The 19,976-nt window shown below is 43.2% G+C and overlaps 1 long non-coding RNA gene across 1 annotated transcript; it reads left to right on the plus strand.

The window, feature by feature from the left end:
* The first annotated feature begins 17,776 nt into the window (after positions 1 to 17,776).
* Positions 17,777 to 19,582, plus strand: LOC117244191. Its single transcript, XR_004496796.1, has 3 exons — positions 17,777 to 17,843; positions 18,245 to 18,374; positions 19,034 to 19,582. It is a non-coding gene; the product is annotated as an uncharacterized LOC117244191 (long non-coding RNA).
* Positions 19,583 to 19,976: the final 394 nt, after the last annotated feature.

A 19,976-nucleotide genomic window follows, 5' to 3' on the forward strand; every position in this document is an offset into this window, starting at 1 on the left:
ACCCTTCAGAAATGGGAGAGTTATCTAACCAGCTTGCAGAAATGGCTAAAGGGAAAAATGCTTTTTTATGGCATTTGCAACTTTGCCAATTAAACTTGGTCTTGTGATTGTCCTTTTCTGCTCCTGTGATGGACATCACCATGTTTTACTAACACACTCTGGACTTTTGCCATTCCTGCTGCAGTCGTTGATAAGGATATAAAGCATTTTACATCTGAATTCTTATCCTCTGTAAGAGGACTTCTCTTTCAGGCCCATCAGCTTCCCACTGGACACATCTGTCTGTCATCCCCTTTTAAGCCAATTTTTTTCACACTATCGTAGTTATCTCATTTGGTACAGTAACAGAGACCATATTGAAGTCCAAGTGGACTAGATCTGTTGCAGTTTCCTAATGTATCATTTGTTTCAAAATGTGTTAAATCTACTGTCTTCATCTTTAGATAAATCTCTATACCATTTTTTCATTTCCATTTACCTACATGACTTCAATTAGCTGTTTAGTCACACTTTTAAAAAAAAATATATTTACTTCCGTGCGAGACTAATGGCTCAAGGTTCCCAGATGGCTTTTCAACTACCTTTTAAAGCACTATAACTGCAACCTTACAGCCAGAATGTGCCAAGCTGGATTTGGTAGCCTGACTCTTCACTGCAAATGCAATTTCACCTCATTAATATGGCCAGAAAAATAAAATCAGCTCCCTTTGGTGTGTACACAGTGAACCCTTTGGTTTCACTTACATGTAATTTACATAGAGACTCTCTCATTAGACAAGGTGTTTTTGCATATTGGTTTTGCCCTGATGTCCAAATGACAAACACGAGTGAAGAACTCAGTTTTGGAGCCAAACCTATATTATCTTTCATCTCTGCTGCTTTTCACTGCAAAGCAGAACCACTTCCTCTTCCTTGTTCTCCTTTTATTTATAGAGCAAATAAGTCTGCCATTTGTTACAATCCATTTTACAAGGCTGAAATTGGTTGGGGTTTGGATGTTGTCCAGACACCATTTTCCTTGCTGATCCATGCTTTCTTCCATGCTTTGCAGGCTTACTGCTAACTCCTAACACCATGTATCTCATCCAGTCTGGCATTATGCTTGACAGGTCTGTGATTTACTCTGGCCACCTGTTAAAACTGGTTGTCAAACTGACTCCCAGAACAGTTTATGTGGCAAGCCAGGATACTTTGCTGTTCTCTGCAAACATGACAACAACCAGAATAGGAATTCTTCTTGGTCAAGAGTGCCCATTTGTATAGACCTTCCTTTTGCCTGCCCACATAGGTCCTAGGTTTTTGATATCTGTTTGTTCTTCCTTCTATCTACAAGTCACTGTCTGTCTCCATCATTTCTTTCTCTGTTATCCTGGTGTTAGCTATGTTTTTTTCAACTCTTTTTCCCCTTCTACTTCTTGGTGTCTTTATCTTTCTTGCCTTTTTTATTTGCATGTTCCTGCCAAAGAGATGGACTTTGACAAGGAGGATATATGCAACTCCACCACATAGGGAAAAATCTATCTTGTGTGAAAGATCTCTTTAGGATGAAAGAAAACTATTGAGGTAGATTTAGAAATGGACCAAGGAAACAAGGTGATAAAGACTAAAATCACATCTTCAGATTCTTGTGCCACTTTTGTCCCTGTCTGCAAGTGTCCATGTATCCAAATGGTCTTTTCTTCCACTGACTTTATCAAGCAGTAGCTAGACAGTTTTGTTTATTTAAGCATAATATGCAGATTGCAGGCTCTGTATCTAGCCAACTTCATTGTTTTCTGTCTTTCTAGGGTCCCTTCTGAGACTGTCTCAGTAGCTGCCATCAAGTTTTACCAAATGAGATGGTTGTCCCCCTTATTTTTTGTATTACTCATCCTAATGGTTATAACATATTTGATACAAGAAAAAGGTATGTAAAGCTCCATTATACTATGCTGAAAGCTTTTGTGGGACATAAATGTGTCTTCTGTGTAATGGTGGAAAGATCCTGGTTTAGGGTGATTCCTGTCAGGAAAGAGACAAGACCAGAATTCAGCAGATTTTCAAACAGGAAACAGAGTAACGACATCAGTGGAAACTCCAGAACACTATGGCAAATTGTTGTTTTTATTTAGACTGTCAGCACCAGGCCTAGGGGACTGTAAAACCATTACAGACCCACTTACAGCAGAAGTTAGCAGGCATCAGCCCTGCTGACCTTCTGCTGACTTCAATGCACAGACATACACCAGCTTATTGAGGCAGATACCATCTCACTAAGGCAAGGATCACACCCTGAGACACTGAGGGAAGATTGCAAAGGAGCTTCCTTTGGGATAAAAGTATTTTTGATGGGGGATGGTGGGCACTTGACAGGCATGAGTGGGAGGCTGTTCTAGGAAAAAAGGAGAGATGAAGCATGGTGCCAAGTCAGCAGTGAGACACAAAGCCAAGGGAGCGGTTAAAGCAAACATGAGGAACAGGTGAGTGTGAGGAAACAGGATCAGGCAAGATCGTGTGCCAGTGTTGATACCTTTGACAAAGACTGACAGTTGACTCAGAATTTAGTACTTGACTGACTCCTTATATTCAAATTTGAAAAGAAATGGAGCAAAAATTCAGTTCTGAAACACCTGATTTCATACTTTTCCAAACAGTATGTGGTTATGTTGATGAAATGAAGAGCAGCAAGAACACATGAAGAGTCCTTACAGAAGCTGCAGGTGGTCTTACCATTTCCACTTACCTCTTGTCCTTGGGAATTGTGGACCGGATTTGCACAGGTACTTTAATGCCAAAAGGTGCAGTGGATAATTAATCATAATTTCAAAACCAGCAGCTCAGCCTCAGTAGAATGCTACAGAAGGTCAGTATTCAGCAACCCATTTTTCGAGCTACCTAAATAACTAGGAAATGGCTTCAGGACTTCATTTTAGACACTCACAACTGAAAAAAGAAATACTGACAAAATTCCTTAAGATTTATTTCACTAACAAATAAAGAGTTTTTCGGGTTGTAAAATAGTATATCAACGATATCTGAGAAGAACCTTTTGTGAGATCGTACTCCCAAATGGTAAAACTAAGTTAAACATTCTTTCCCAGTTGCCTCTGGATAAAAGGGCTTAGACGGGGCATTTTCCTTCTGGAAAGATGTTATTCTGCTTTGAATGTCACAATCTACCTATAAACTCCCTCTTCAGTGTGACTTTCTGGATATTAATTTCTATGGCAGTGGCAGAGATCTCATTGTTTTTAATGGGGACAAGATTGAGCCATTGTAAGCACTTCCACTGGAATGAACATGGCTGCAGGGGACAAGGGAAAACAGGGAGAGGCCAGGGGATGGTTGAGTAATTAATGCAAGCTTTGACTTTGCTCTCTGGGATCAATTCAGGAGAACTTGAGGTTGGCATACATCCACTGTGTTTCAGCAAAATTAATGACAGATAACAGAACAATGATGTTTCTCAGTGAATAATTAGTAGAAATGGTCTTGACACTACCACAGTACACATTGACTACATGGCAAAGACAGGTGAGCTCCCAGTTTGGTGTCCTGGTCAAGGAATGTCACCGGTTCTGCACAGCCAAAATGACACATGGCTTTACCTCATCAGCTATAGTAGATGGGTAACATTTGAGCTTTTACAATGTGGTCTGTGAGGATTTTCCCAGCTGACCTGCAAAAGACATACAGGAAATCTGCAGTTAGAGCAGAACCAAAAATCCTCTTCCCTCTATGGACCTGCCTCATGCACCCATCTCTTCATGTGCCTGTAGGAACCTACTGCTGTGATTCCCAGAATGGCAAAGCCTGTGGAGATGCTGTGCATCCCAAAGTAGTTTTCATCTATGCACCTTTATTCTGTAATCACAAGGCATGAAGCAACACAATGCCCACAAAAAGTGCTTTATTTGCATCCCTATATGGATACAACCTATGGCAGATATTCAATTCTTGTAATCTGCCAGAAACATCAAACCTTGAAGGCAAGCTCAGATAGGAAACGGGTCATTGACTCACCCTTCTGGCTTGATAATAATAATACTTAGCACTTATTTAATTCTTTACACAAATTAAACAATAAATCAGTCCTCACTACGTGACTGTAAAACTGACAGACATCCCAGTTTTAGAGATGGAGGAGCTGAAGAAGATGAAGAAGATGAGTTCAGTGCTTTGTCCAGCAAAGCTGCTGATGATTCTACAATTAACATTCCTGTTTCCCTGGTCCCATGTGAAACTGGGGGCTTTGAGAAGTCTCAAAAACATTAATTATTTAGAGCTGGTGCTCACATTGGGAGAAAGGTCATTTCACAGTCATGGTTAGTCCTGACATTGTATTTATGATCTGTATAAATAATCTGCACTCTAAATAAAGTCACATTTGAGGCATTGAGAATTCACTGTCTGTTTTTCACAATAGGGAAGAAGGGGAAGAACAGTTAAATTAATTATGCTTTACTCTAGAGAGACTCAGCATGTAAACCAGAGGAGCTGAGCGCCTCTTCCTTTCTTTTGATGACTGAATTCTGAAAGAAATCCCCACCCACTCCAACCTCTTCTATGAAAAATATGATTCTTTGAAGCAATTTTCCTTGAGTTTATTTTCCAGCAGTTTATATAAGGGGTGACCTCTGTTAGAGGTTGATGTGCCACACACATCTCCTCCTGACAGGAGAGACCAGAGAGGGAGAACAGGTGTGGTTGGTGCATACACTGAGCCCTAAGGGGTGGGTGTCTCCAGCCAGACATCAGCACACTTTACAAAGCACCAGAAGGCCCCTCGCTCTGGCTGTGCCATGCCCTGGGGCTCAGCTGTCTCAGCCCACTTTTGCTGGGGCTCATCTGAGGCTTTTTGGGCAGAGCAGGCAGCTCAGGGCTCTCTGTTCTGGCTTTGGGGGAGAAGCTGTCTATTTCCCATGTGTCCTCTGGGATAACCTCATCTAGACAAGGCTCCCCACAGCTGCTTGTGGCAATTGTTTTGTGCCACCCAAAAAGGCAATTTCTTCCCCACACAGAAGTGGCAATCCCATGTATCCCAGCTCTCCTGGAGCATCTTTTGTCTTGGCTCTCTGTGCAGTGACCTTACTCTTGGTTTCTGGCAGGCCATGCACCGCAGTTCCCAGCTTTAGTTGTGCAAAGCATCAATAGATGAGAACTGGAAGTCCTTCACTGGGAGAAAAAGTTTGGGTTTTTTACCATGAAGGTAAACCACTCATTACTACTCACAAGCAAGTGCTCACAAATGCAAGGTTAAGTGTTCAGAGAGCAGCTCCCTACACTCATCCCTCTGAGATGAAGCTATCCCTGACTTGAATTCCCAGACCTACATAGAAGTCCTCAATATAAATCTCTCTAAAATGTTTCCCCTATTTCCACACAACTGAATTTCTATATTCCCATCAGTTCTTCAGCTCTTTCACCATGTGATGAAGGCTATTACAGTTTCACTAATATATGATATACTTGTGTTTCCTTCCAAAATGACAACTTTCATTTCTTAACTCTTGAGCATCCCCATGTTTATTCTCCATTTGTCTGGCTTATGATAACTTCTTTTTGTTGTCCACAACTGCTTCCTTTGAGTTTGATAGGTTTTCCACCAGTCTGTTAGACTGAGGATAATTGTACTGGATTGTTTCATGCCAAAGCCCGTATTTGACAACAATGTGCTTAAACAGCAGATACCACAGCAAAAACAGATTTGATATGCAGGATTCCCTGGCTAAGTGCATGACTACTTTAATTGAAGGACAAAAGTTTCTAAAAACATCTTACAGAGACTTACAGCCCTGTCATTCAACAGAGCTATGCTTTTGACAACAGGAACTCCTCTCAACAATTCCATTTGCTCTTCTTTTAGGGTTAGGATAAAACACCTAAGGCCTTTTCTTCTTCTCACATGACTTTCACACATTATCTTTTAAGTCTTTCAAAACAACTTAAGAAAAGTCCATCTCAGTGCAGTCAATAAAATGTCACCTAGCCTTGAAAACCTCCACTTAAAGTCATAGTGGATCTGCTGAGTGAACCAGCATGAATTGCATTGCAGCATTTGGGGTCCCACCTTTCAGAAGATGGTCCACATACTCATCTGGATGTGGTTTCTGCTCAGTAAAATTCAGTCATTTCATTAGAGGATTGGAGTCCCAGAAGGAGACATTGTCCATCTCACTCCTGTCACATTAGTTTTAGGGAGATTCAGTTCCTCTGCCCCATTCTAGGGTCAGAGCAGCACCAGGGCTGGTGGCTACCTAGTGCTGAGACTGTGGGAACTCCTCATGGAGGTCTGCCAGGGCAGGACTTGACAGCCAGGATCCATCTCACTCCCAGCGGGAAGCAAGTAACTGGGTCGGCCTGAGCCCTACACACCAGGCAACTCCATAGGGACAAGGACAGTGTGGTGGTGGCCAGCCAGGTTAGAAGCCATGACCTCAGGTCAACTGCAAATCCTCAGATGTCCTCTTCTTCCTCTGTTTAGCACACTGTTTAGCACTCTGTTTAGCTCTATTTTCATGTGGCACTCAGCATCTCTTATATTCGTGCTCTGCCAGATGAGAACCCCTGAGAGCATCCCCCAGCTGATAGAACGAAAACCACAGTGCAGTGCTGCAGACATAGTTACTGCCAGAAAAGTGAGTGGGTTTTGCCTGCTTCCCTCCTGGCACCCATTGCTTGGCTATATGCAAACAAGTATGGCTTAACTTCTCTCTGCTTCTAGACGTGTTCTTTAGATTTCCTGTTTTTCCATATGGTTTTCTTTCTTCCTTCCACAAATAACTCAGAGCCAAGAAGTGTGCAGAATTTACATTTGGGGCCAAATGGGTTAAGAAGGCCAAGCAGCAGAGCACAACCCGCTCAGTTCCGCTGGGCTGTCCCTAAAAACTTTAACTTTGCCCTGTATTTTTTTCCACCAGCTGGAATGATTGTCATACAGCCACTGCACTGTTGTCCCTCAGCTGGGGTTTAGGTCCTTGCCCAGAGAGTCAGACCCAATGAGCATGTGGAGTCAAGATACACCTTCTAGCCTTTGATGAGCAGAAAAGGGTGCTAGGTGACAGTTTGCAAAGCTGCAAAGGTTTTGGACAGTTTATGTGGTTTTTCAGAACTTACAACAAAGAAGTTGCACAAGACCTGTTCATTGGTCAGCTTAACCTATGCATTTCTGCACATGCTCTGAGGTGATTCCTTTTTGTTGACATTCACATGCTCTTGTCATTCTTGTGTTACCTTGGTGTGACTCTCCACTTTGAGGACCAAAGTGCTGTGGCTGGTTCCTTCACAGACCTAGTTCATTCTGGATCCATTGCTTTTCATGAAGGATATGTTGGTCCAAGAGTGCTGTCATGATGCGCCCATGGCACAGGTTGGTCACCTGTAGGAAGAAACTACACTTTCTCCCCTTCATTGTTTCACTGTGTCACATTTAGGTGAAATAGGTGCAACCTAGGAAGATTTTTCCTTCCCCTAGATCAGAGGCCATCTTCACACCCAAGGAGAAGAACTGCCTGCCACTGTGAGAGCTCAAGAGGAAGAAATGGCTGAATCATGGCTTTAGGCTCCTGGGGGAGCTCCTAGACAGCCATGAGAGGGGTGAGACACACAGCAACAGAGCAGCCCCACAGCCCTTTGGAGAGCCCAGCGTGCTCCCTTATCTGCCTACAACCAGGACAGCATCCCACCCAACAACAGCTCCATGATACTGCTCTCCCAACAGAAATACAGCCCAGGGCTGCAGAGGAGGCTCGGTGCAGATATTCAGTCTCCTTCTTTCAGCAAAAGACCACCCAAGATAACCACAATCTCTCCATGTTCATAGTTGCAAGAGTAGTAACAAGCAATGCTGCATGTAGAGTGTCAAAAGGGAGAGAGGGATGGCTGGATATTACAACATGAGTGACACATGGACTCAACATGTTGCATTACACAAGTTTAAAATAAGGTTCTTTCTTCTACCTGTTCTATTGCAAGCCATAAAACTTTGTTTTGCTGAGGAGAGAATCTCTGTTGCCATTTCAATATGCTGCAGTGAACTATATTAATGTGCAATTAATTGTAGAGATTAATCATCAGGCAGTGTTATCAGATGAACACCATGACATACACGAGCATAGGCTAACCCCTGGTTCATGCTTTGGCAGGCTGAGGAAATGATTCCTGTGTAGCTGAGCCAAGCTCTCAGGCTGGGTGGCCCACATCTCAAAGGTGACCTTGATTCTTTCAGATGCTGCATCCACTTGGTTTCAAACACATGAAGTACCTCAGCAGTCCCAAAAATTATGTCATCTCATCCAGAATTTCTTTCCAAACAAAACTTCATTATGAAAAAGGTGCTGCTCCATCTGACATCACTGAGCACCCAGCTCTGTTGCTGCACCTCTCATACACATATTTTTGGAATACAAAGCTATGATTTGACTACAGACACAGCTCAACACTCAGTGATTTGCCAAGTTGAATAACTTATTACAGCTGGATCAGCCTGAACAGGGGATACCAACACCCAGGCCACCCAACACATCCGGCTATATTAGACAAACTAAACTAGCTTTTCTCTCTGCACTGACTTTCCTTCACAGAAATGTTTCTCCTCTTTTCTGGATGTGATTTATACACGGGCAAGTCAGCAGCCATCTTCTGGCAAGAAGAGCAAAAGGATTTGGGCACTAGTGTCCTATGGAGTTGTCTTAACCATAACATTGTTTCATTGAGTTCGTACCATTAGCAGGACCAAAATTGTCCAAATGCTGGAAAACCCCTCTTTTGTCTTCATGTAAAGAACACACCTGCATTCCTAAGAATGCCCATGTGTGCCAGATCAAGGATCCATCTATCTCAAGATCTTTTCCCTTCCTGGCAAAAAAGAGATGCCAGAGAAGAGTATAAAAGGACAAGGTTATAAAACTGCTGCTCCAGTTCTTCTGCCCTTCATGGATATCCTGGAGCAGAGGTTGTGGTTTCATATTTAATAACTGTCAATGGATAATTCTTCCATGGATTTGAGCTTGTGTAAACACTGAGCACCTACCACCTCTGGCACCACTGGGTCCCACACCTTCACCTCCTCCCTGGGAGCACAACTGCCTCCTTTCTTTGCAGTGACCTTGCCATCTGGGAGTTTCATTTGGCATCCCCCAATTCTGTTACTGGAAGATACAGTGGTCCCCTAGGTGCTTTCTTCCTAGCAGTCATGACTTTGTGGATTTGTATCTCATCCTCCTCCTGCTGTCTCTCTTCCCAGTCTATTCCACCCCCTGGAGAGGAGCCATTCCTTACCTTTGATCAGCCCTGTGGTCTTTTCTATACTTCTTCAGCACTGCTATCCACACAGGAACATTACAAAAAGCTTACAAATTAGAGGGCATGCCCAGCTATGGACAACTACCCAGAGGTAGAGAAGCAAACAGAACAGTAACCCTCCTTTTGCTGAGGTGCAATCCCACACTTGATTCCTGGCCCTGTCCCCTGCTTACCCAGACTCATATTTCACTCTTTGGCAGAGCACAGCCATGGCACCTTTCTCTTTGTGTCCTCACCCATGAGATGCATGCCACTGGCTTGGTCTGTGTCCTGCTGCACAGCCATGTCAGGTGTGTGGCCACTGCAGAAAGACCAGAGGCTGATGCTCAGAACCACAAATGCAGGGTTGCCTCACCTCATTCAGCTTCAAGAGGAGGAGCACCTCCACCATGTGGAACTCATTCTGTCTGGACTGGCACCAATTAGGACAGCTTCTCTGGGGATGTTGCTGCATCTCTGGCTGGTGAACAGGCTTCTACAGCCAACAGGGAGCTTGGTGCTCCCACCTGCCCAAGCCCTGGACCAACACTAAAAGGTTCCAGGCAGTTTCTCCTCAGGCACTTGGCTGAGATTTATGAAAAATCACCAAACACATTTGAATGCAGTATTTTGGACAGTGCAGTGATAATACTTTCAGAGAGAAGAGCTGAGGTCAGTCAGCCTAAAGCTCCTGATGAAAAACCAAAGAACTCTGAAGTGTCAAGAGGCTGAACAGTAGGCTAGCCAGCAAAATTCAGTGTCAACTCATGGAAAGTAGCACACCTAGGAACATCAGCTCTAAGGATATGCAAGCAGCAAGAGGCTCTGTTTTACCATGGAGAAAACATAACTTAGAGTCATGTCTCTCTGAAATATGACCTCGGTGTGTGACATGCACACAATTACTGTCACCAGTGGTGAAGAAACTGTGCAGGTCCCTGAAGCTTTTCCAGGAAGATAACAAGCATGAACACAAGTATGGAACAGCTTTGCCATGAGGAAAGGGTAAATGGTGCTGGAAAACTGAGTGAAATTTCTAAAAGGATAATCCTGTGAAGGAGATGGATTAAGAAAAAATATTGAGCAAGTATTATCATAAAGTGAGAACTAAGGGCCAGCTGGAGAAATCATTGTGCAACAGGTCTGGACCAAACAAAATCATGTTATTAGCCATTGACTAACTGCATTGTGGAATCCATTACTACATGTTTCTGTGGAGCCCAGAGTGGGGTTCAATGCAGGTTTTAAAATTTGCAGATCCTGTGTGACTGAGAGACAAATTAATGGGGGACAAATCCACCCATCCCAATGGGTCAATTGTCTCAAGCTCCACAAGAGTGACATTTGGAAAGCACTGGGTGCTTGTAAAGAGATATTCCATGTAAACTCTTCACCTGAGCATTCACTTGTGATCAGCTCTCAGCTTTGATGGCCAAAGGTAGTTCTTACACTCCTATGAGCCACTTTGTGATCAACAAAGCAGTATTTTAACAAATGCTTTACTAACTCTAGTAAAAAACACTGCAAAGATATTTTTCTCTTGAGCTTTTCTCCTACTTGTCTTGCACCAAGGGTCTTCAGGCAAACTGTTCCATACTCATCTCAGACTCACCATTACAATTTTGTCTGTATAATGAAAAACACAAGCAAACAAATGCAGACAACTTTTCTCCAAAGCCAGCATGAGCTGCATGTGCCAGTGCTGGTTTCTGTGTTGCCTTTTCATGAGCACACACGAATGATTGCATAGACACAGACGGGTTTGTGGCCAGGAAAGCTGCACACATAACGAGACAGACGAGAGGAAGGCAAGGTAGGGTGGAGCAGAAGTCTGAACACTGCAGGGAGACAGCAGGAACCTTGAGCTCCTGTCTCAAGAACTGCTGTGGGGAGCAGCCACAGAGGTTTTAACAGTGCCTGTCTCTGTTTTGGAGAGCAGGGGAGATGTGAGGAGCTAAGTACTAAAACACTGCAACAGTCTGTTTGCTCCAACATAACCCCAGCCTGATGGTGCTGCCCTTCCAAACCAGCCTATTGAGCCAGCTTGTCCCACACCTTCACTTTGTCACAGCTTGGAAAACTGAGAGCCACCAAGTGGCAGAAAGGACACTATGAGAGGATTTTGGCACTTGAAACTTCTGCAATTTTGAAGCACTGAGGGAATGTACTGGTGTTCTGGTTGGATTTTGAATGGTTGCATGGATTCACCCTGGTTTTCAGGTGACACAGTCACTGGGAAGTCAGAAAGTACCATAAATTGCACAGAAGGGAAGTGACTTTGTTGACACCTCAGATGTCCATGCTGCAAGCAGAGGGCTTATACTGGATTTCTTTGTTCCTTATGCCCACACTTATAACTGGACAGAATCATTAACATGATCCCTGGCAGGATTTTGACCCAGGCCAGGTAGTGCTTGCCCAGGAGTTTCTTAGGCACAGGCTGGGAGTTTGCGTGGGGGAACAGTCATTCCTCACAGGTAGTTAGAATGCAGCCACTGTGGTTTGGAAGCTAAGAGAGCTCAGCAGGGAGGTTGTGATATGGTCTTGCCAGCAGATCCAGGGGTAGAGGTCAGACCTTGTGCAAAAAAATTGTCTTTTAAGTAGATTTAGCCCAGGAACTCCAGACTCCTTTGGCACTTTAGCTAATTCATCATGTGTCACTCTAATTTTGCCTCTCCTCCATCATGCAAGGGTCAACAGTGCCAGTCACGCCTGTTAAGAGGTGTTTGCTTATTGCTGCACTGTACCAATTGATGTGTGTCATGGAAAACCTTGACCTTCCTTATTTAGCCTTTCTACATGCTTCAGTTACACTTGTCTGCACTGTTTTTTCCTGCTCAGTGTTAAAGTTCCTTGTTTCCACTGTGATCCTATTTGTGCTAAGATTTCCTGTCTTTTTGCTGAGTAGTTTTGACCTCCATTCAATAAATCAATAATCTTCCCAGAACTTCACCACAGCCTCCCCTGGCTGCCCCTGCCTTTTGTTCCAGCACTTAATTTTCCACAGCACTTCAGCAAGAGCTTGCCTGGAATTTTGCTGAATTATTAGGTTTACGGCATTGCTCTCAAATACAGATTAAACAGCAATGGGGTGCTTCTGCTCAGTCCCTAACCCAGCCATTTAACTTGACAAAACCCACTTATGTTGCAGTCAGTTAATCTCTTTCTTCCCCCAGGCGGGCTTGCAAAGTCAGGTCTGGGACCAGGTGGACTTTCTGCTCTTCTGTCCAGCTCCAAGGGTGACATTCTTCTGTTGCATCCTGTGGGGAGAGCAGAGCCTTGCAGGAGCAGCCACATCCTGGTAGATGTTTCCAGGGATGGACATCGGCTCCTTCAGTCTTCTCTAGTCTTCTTCAAAAACTTCCTGTATTTCCAGCAGCTCACAAAGCAAGCTATCAAAGAAAGCATAGGCAGGTTCATGGACTTCAGCTCACAGAAGCAAATGCATTTCCATAGTTCAGCCTTTTTTGACTGTATACTCAAGAACAGATTTCTCAACTGAAAAGGAAAACAAAAATTACAAACATTTCTCAGGATATTTATTTTCCTCCAGAATAACTAATCTTTCCCTCCACAGGAGTCCAAAATGATGTATTTTTTTTAGAATTCACCCGAAGTATTCAACTAGTAAATGTTTTTACCTTTCCTTGGGTAGACTGCTTTCCACTTCAGTTTAAGAAGGGAAATAAGCCCTCAGCCAAAGGTTAGATCTAAATTCAGATCTACAGGATGGTGCTGTTTCCATCTTTGTTTGTATTTGGGCTTGTCTGGCTTCCTAGGGTGAAACTCCTGTTCCATATTTGCACAGCAAACATCAGCTTTGCTATTGTGTTTTTTGCTCTCCCTTTGGCAAACCACTTGCTGGAAATCAGCACATCCAGGGAGATCAGTCCAAACTGCCATGGGAAACTGGCTATTTTTCTAAAATACATGATACAGATCAACCACAGGTTACTGCCTAGATTACTAGTTCATGGTACTCATGAGATCAGACTAGGTCATCATGAAGGTGCCTTCTGGCTTTCAAATCTATCACCCTAAATAATGCATTAATGAAGTAACATGGAACAGAGCCACATTTGTTCATGTGTAAGGCATGTTAATGATGTTCCTTTCAAAAGATGCAGCAGTGGATTGATGCACTGAATTTCACCTCTAGGGACTCTGACTTTGGTTAGGAGACAAATGAGTTTGATAGCATCAAGTAAATACTCAATGGATATTTGCCTCCATCCCCAAAACCATCATGCAGTTTGGCAGGAGCAGCAGTCTGTGCTCACGAGACGTCTAGAGGTGCTCAGGGCATTGGCAGTGCTGTGGGAGGAAGCATCTGGCTGTGCTGTGCCTGGAGTTACCCAGCGCTCTCACACTCCCACTTCCCCAAGCATCAGCAACACTCTACTCCCCAGAATCACTGCAAAGAAAACACAAAATTAAAGCTGAAAGAAGGGGGAAAATAAATTTATTTGGGTTCATGAAGTGAACTAACACTGGAGATAGGCTGAACTAAATACTGTATCAGCTTTGATGCATTATTAGAATAGTGAAAACTTTCAGTGTTTCAAGGAAAAGATTTTTTTCCAGACACAAGATCAAAGCCATAGCTAAATAATATTGGGTTACAGAGCAGAGGACTTTCAAATGGCTGGTTTTGACTGCTTTTGTATCTAGAAATGTTGTGATAGGAGCAGCCCTTTTTTACAAGGCCCAGTAACAACAATGTAAATCAAGCATTAACCAGAAGTAGACAGCAAATTATCTTCTCTTTAAAGAGACTTCTACTGCAGCTGTTTTTTAGGAAAGAAAAGAAGGAGTCCTGTTTTTAATAGCATAAAAATACTTGTCCAGGAGGCACCACTGTATTTTTGTCCCAAAGCATAACAATGTTAGATATAAACCAACAGCCTTGAATCAGCTGATCAAACTACATATGGGAATATTTTGACACAGAGCTGCTAGGACACAACTCAGAGTGAATCCTTACCCTTGTTTGATAGGTTTTTAGACTCCTTGCATAAAGTACTCATGCTAAAAAATGAGAGAGACGTACTAGTCTGTGCAAAGTAAGAGGTATGGAAAATCTACCTGCAAAGTGTGTCCTTGTTAGATGGGACATTTCATTTCAGCAGTCTTCTGGACACAGAGATGACAGTGGCAGCTGCATTCAGTTGTGAAGCAGCACATTCACAGCAACAGGACTGTGGGAGCACAGACTAGGAAATTATACAGAGACAGCCAACTCCACAATTCTAAAAATCATATATTCAGTCTGAACTAGTTGTATACATTCCCTCTGTAGGCAAGGCAGAGAGGCAAACACCTCTGGAGGGTAAGTCATCCTGTCCTAAGACAGGTGCTTAAGGCAGTTGCTGAACTGCTCAGCAAAGGTGCAATTTTTTCCTCCTTGGCTCATAGAGCCAGAAGAATTCATGGAGCCAAGACACCTAATTTCCAGGTGGTTAAGGCAGTGAGATGCATCACCCCACAGCTAACTTACCTAATCATCATGACTCCCCTTATGTTTCCAGACAGGAAGAACAGCCAAATACTTTCAGCCTTGGATATGTTTATATAAAGAAACACAAGAAGAAAGAACAAAAGTAAGGTCTTCCTCCAGGACACGGACACAGCTTGTCTCTCTTCTGGAAGGATTTCAGTGAAGAGAGTGAAATGGCTGCCTCCCCATGTTCAGGACTGCCTTGGTTTTCTGCATAAGATTAAAACACAGCCTTTTGTACAGACTCCCCCTGGTCCACAGATGGTTTTGTTATCTGACAGTCCCATAGATTTCTTTAGAAAAAGAAGTCTAAAGGTCTGCTTCCTCCATGAGTTGCAGAAAAAAACATAATTTTGGGCCAAATTCCATTGATGTCACAGAGAAGAGAATCCAGAAGTAGCACAGACTCTCCTCTTAACCCATTCAAGAAGCACAGGCTGTTCTGAGCGTGACTTTTTCACTGTCAAACTTTAAGATCAAAACCATGGTTGAGCAATACTGTGTTTTTTTCAAGTGCTCTTAATGCTAATGTCCTTCTATAAAAAGATGATGTGATTTGCACCCCTCCTCATGCAGCCAGACTGGTGGGGTTTGAGTAGCAGGCACATCAGGCCTGGCCATTACTGTATAAACTGTAACTATGGTGCAAGTGATTCCCAACCACCAAAGATCAATAATCTTACACTGTAGCTGTAGAAGGGTCATTATGACTGTATGCTATTGCTGAGCCTGATAGTCAGACCTATGTTGCTCCAAATTGCTCCATCATGCTGAACTTCTCAGCTCTGCTGTAGAGATCCATTCTCCTTGGGAAGGAAACCAAACCCTGCTGAATGGGCTGCTAGACCCCACGGAGGAGAAGGTCAGCAGCAGAGTTTGTGCCTGTTGATGACACCCCTTTACAGTGAGCACAGATGGACACATAGAAGAATATTCAGACAAATAAAAGGCTGGATTCAGTTTATTAACGAGATGGTGTTTGCTTCTTTCTTGACTGAAGTTTTAACATGCAAAGCCCAAACATTTCAGAAATACAGTTCCCATTGCAAGAACAATATTAGGAAAGTATTTATTTCTTTCTATGTTTATATGATTATATATTCAAATATATGCATACGTATTTGGATAAAATGAGATAAGCTTGTAAGACATGACAGGTCAGAAAAAGTGTACCTATATCTGTACTTCATATACTTATGAATGTACAACTATGTTAACCTGGATAAATAAATATGGAGAGAATAAAAGATGGAGAAGAACATGAAGAAAATCAAGAAAGATGCAAAACAAAGAGTGGTAAGAGACAGGCAAGAAACCCATGGAGTAATTGAAGTTGTAAATGTGATTTACATCATACAACCCATTTGGCCAGGGTGCTCTTTCCATCAGAGAAGGGAACAGAGGGAACAGTGTTGAACACTACAAGGCCCTGATTCAGATACAAATCTGCAAGGTCTTACAGCAATGCTCAAATGTGAAATGTGAAATGTGACTGAGAATGGGTACTGGACTGCTCTCTTTTGCACAACCCTAGATCTGGAACAGCCTTGCTGGAGCCAGTGAAGTTACTTCAGAACTGTACCAGTGCAAGCAAAGATAAAATCTTCTGAGGGTTTAAGTAGTCCTAGAAAAGGATTTGGTCAAAGGAAGCAAAGCAAAAACAAAGGAAGAATGTGAGCATTTTGCTTCACACTCTTTGAAGCGTTGTATCTTTTACATGGGAGTAACCTAATCCACATTTATATCCATGTTTTTCTTCCACAATTTACTCCAGAGATTTTCTTTAAACAATAAATAGGAAGTACTCTCACATACAGCTGTGCAGGATATCTAGTTCACAAGCCATTTTTCCAGGGTGGGAGCTTGTCCGTTAGGCATCACAGTCATGGAAAAGAAAACACCAAATGTGATGCAGGAAGCAACATTGCTGGCTTTCTCATTTAACATCCATTGAATACATCAGAATTGGACAAGGCATCCCTAGGTGACTACCTGGATGAAAATCAGATGTGTTCCAGCTACTTTTACCCAGGGAAAGTGACATCAGCCTCCCAGCTGTGGTCCTGTTAATTTTTGTAATGAGCTACTCAAAATAAAATGCAGACCACCTGAAGCTGCTCTGCAGCAGCACTTAATATTGTAGATCATTCATAAAGAATGTTCCTGGTAACTCTGATGTTCCTAAGATGATTTTCAAAAAGCTCCTGATCTGGACAGAGATGCAAAAAATGTTGGACATAAACAGGTTTAAGCACTAGTAGTCCAAAGCTTTTAATTGATCTGATTTGGCAGATGTGCTCAAGGGAAGCCTACACATAACAAGAGCACTAAAATCAGTCCAGAGCACATCTTAACTTGTTTTATCCACTTCTGGAAATATCCCTATGCCTAGAAAAGTGCCTGCTTCCAGCAAGACCTGGCTTCCAGTATCACCAGGCTGAGTATGAGCTCTTTTCTTGCAGAGAAGAATGTCCTGGTCATGAGGCTGTATTGTGTCCCTGGCATTCAGGGGGCAGGAAAGAGGTATATGTATGAAATATGTATACATATTTACTTATATGTATATATTAAAGCAGGCCACATGCAGCCTGCTCTGCAATTCTCATAAGGTCAGAAGATAAACAAGTGAGAAGCAGCCTCATCATCAGAGGACTGAAATAGACCTTGCTATACCCAGAGACTGACTGAACTGAATTGGAAAACACTAGATAGTAAGCTGGATCTGTTCTTGAGCTATGCCCAGCTGGTCTCCATGATGGGACAGAGGTGAGCCTGAGTGAGCTGAGTTCCTCCCTGAAAGGAGCATAGCTTACACAGGTGTGCTTTATATAAATAAGATTTTTAAAGTGTAATGCTGCTCTGAAGAGCAAAGAGAGGAAAATGGGATGGTAGGTCTCCAAGTTGATTCTCTTGGTGACTCAGAACAGATACGCCCTCCTTACAGAGGAAAATGAGGGGAAGGTTCTTCATGTACCTTAATCTGTGGTCAGATTGGTTGCTTTATACTGTGGTCATTAATTCTGCTTGATTTTGCCCAGGGAAAAATTCAGCTTTCTACCTACTGGAGCAGGGACAATACACCATGGTGAGTATTAACAAAAAGTGAGTGAGTATATGCTGATGTGGTAGAGTGATCAGCAGTTAGCACTCTCAGCATATATGGGTTCTGATGAAAAAAAGGTTATTTTCCTCAACCACATTCCCAGGCACACTGGAATTATACAATAATTTCAGAAAATCTTCAGGTTGAGCTGTGGGTTTTCTTTTCTAGGAGGTCTTTGTCTCCTTGCTGTGTTTCACACTTTGCATGTGCCTGTGTCCCCATGCACTAAAGAGGTGGAGGGCTGAGTCCAGATGTCATTAGCTGTCTTCGTTTGGCAGGAGCACTTTTGATCTATCCCATTAAATTTGGGTGGCTCATTCACCAAACAGATGGTGGTGGCCCATGCACCAAAACACCCAGACACCCCTCGCTTTCTCTTGCAGGAAGTGACCAACACTAAGCAGCTCCAGTCTCGCAATGCCACCACGATGCCATCACACCAGTGACAGGGTTGGCACCAGGCCAGCTGGCTGGGCCTCAGCCTGGTTTCACTCTGCATCTACAAAAGAAGAGGTAAACCAGGCAAGAAGAAAATTCTGGCACTCGGTGCTGGCAAGCACCATGGCATTATTTATTATTTCATGCATTTTCTATCTTCTGCTCATACAGTCAGTTCAGATCACTTTTGTCTTCCAGAGATAAATCAAAGCCCACAATGGGCTTCAGACCAAATTTGATGAAAAGCTGCTTAAACAGGGCATGAATTTTCCCCTCTACCTTTGCTCTGATTTAAGGAAGCATGCATGCCCAGATCATTTCACCTGAGGTAGCCAAACATTAATTAATTACACAAAAGCATTTATGAACCTGTTAAAACTATCTATTAGATGAGCAGTGCTGCTATCTCCACCATCTCTCTAAACGTTTTAATTAATTTGGGGGAATTTGCACATGTACATTGTCTGCCAAACTCAACAAAACTTGCTTTACAAACTAATAATAGCATTTGCTTTCACTGTGGAGTTATGCAAGCTCTGTATATGCATGCAAGTGGAGGGTGCTGGCCACAGCACACAGCCGGGTGCTGTTCAGTGATTTAGCAAGAAACCTATGTTCTCATCAATATCAGTTTCATATTTCTGTCAATAGAGGTGCACCATGCATGAAAATGTGTGTGCAGCATCTGATAGGATCAACCCATCAAAAATAGTCTTTTTTTTTCCTCCCTACAGGCTGAGAAAAGGTGCAGTTTGTTTTCTCAGAGTGACACAGAGCTGTCAGTGAGGCCTCAGTGGCTTGTGCTGTCCTGTTTTTCTGCAGCCAGTTTCACACTGCATTCAGAAAACACAACTGCAATGGCCCATCAGGGCTCAGCTGCTGCTAATGAATGGCTGGAGCATGAATTTTAAATGAACATTACTGCCCGTTTTGGCAGACTTTGAGAGGATAACTCATTAATTAGGCAGCTCAAAAAGCAAAGTAAAATCCTAATCACCTTCCCTGGATTAGCACACAGGGTGAGAAACAAAGCCTGCATAAATGTGAAGAAACTTCACTGAACAGGGCAATGTCAGCTCAGACCTCATCCCAGCAAAGTCCTGATCCTCTACTGCTTTGATGGCATTCTCCTCTAGCACCTGGGCTAGACAGCATGAAGCATTCACTATGAAAATTCCCCATGCACCATCACAGGTGTCTATGCCAAGTTTCAACACCTGCCCCATAGTCCTCATGCCTGGATAGGACAGGGAGGTGTCCTGGAGCATCCCAGGGGCCCTGGCCCCCAGCACCTGCAGCCACAGCCCCTCAGTGTCTCACAGTCTTCCACGAATCTCCCTCACCCCACCCCTGCCAGCTGAGGGGAAGGCATTTCCAGCAGCTTTCAGACACTCAGGCAGCTGGTCCTGGATCTTCAAAGCTGCTAAGGCTGTGCTGCAGCTGGGGCTGAAGTGCCCCTGCACTTGGGGTTTCTCCAGTCTAACTACACCACTCCAGATACATCTAAATAAACTGATACAACTTTTCTTGTATAGACAAGACCTTAATCTCTCCATTTAATCTGCTCTTGCTATTGTTCCTCCTGGGCTGGGCCTCTCGACAGCCCAGAGCACTGAGGTGCTCAGTTCCTGGGGATGAGCTGGGATCTACCCTGTGAATTCATTTCCACTTGTGGCT

The sequence above is a fragment of the Parus major genome, chromosome 3, assembly GCF_001522545.3.
Source record: "Parus major isolate Abel chromosome 3, Parus_major1.1, whole genome shotgun sequence".
In the NCBI taxonomy this organism is placed as follows: domain Eukaryota; kingdom Metazoa; phylum Chordata; class Aves; order Passeriformes; family Paridae; genus Parus; species Parus major.